This window comes from Pollicipes pollicipes, unplaced genomic scaffold, assembly GCF_011947565.3.
Source record: "Pollicipes pollicipes isolate AB1234 unplaced genomic scaffold, Ppol_2.1 Scaffold_4219;HRSCAF=4965_pilon_pilon_pilon, whole genome shotgun sequence".
NCBI lineage: Eukaryota > Metazoa > Arthropoda > Thecostraca > Pollicipedomorpha > Pollicipedidae > Pollicipes > Pollicipes pollicipes.
Window position 1 is genome coordinate 14,848,708 of NW_023596448.1, and position 316 is coordinate 14,849,023.

Genomic DNA, 316 nt, shown 5'->3' on the forward strand with positions numbered 1-316 from the left:
CAGTGATGGAGAGTTTCAGGAACTGGGAGGCTTTAAGGTTTTTTATGCCGTTCAGAGACCATACGCTGTTTTCGGGGCTCTACATGTCTACTTTTATGGACAAGGCCACATAATCCGATCGTTCAGGAGTCTTCTACGTCGTCCTTCATTTTTTTTTGTATTTGTTAAAAGGGCCCCGCGCCGTTTCTGGGACCCTTCCTGCTAGCGTTCTGAGGCCCTCTGGTCAATCAGAGGCCTTCCACGGTTTTGTTTTAATTCCCCGAAATGCTCTACACGCTACAGTCATGCATGTGATCCTCCGCGGTTTTCTCGGTTG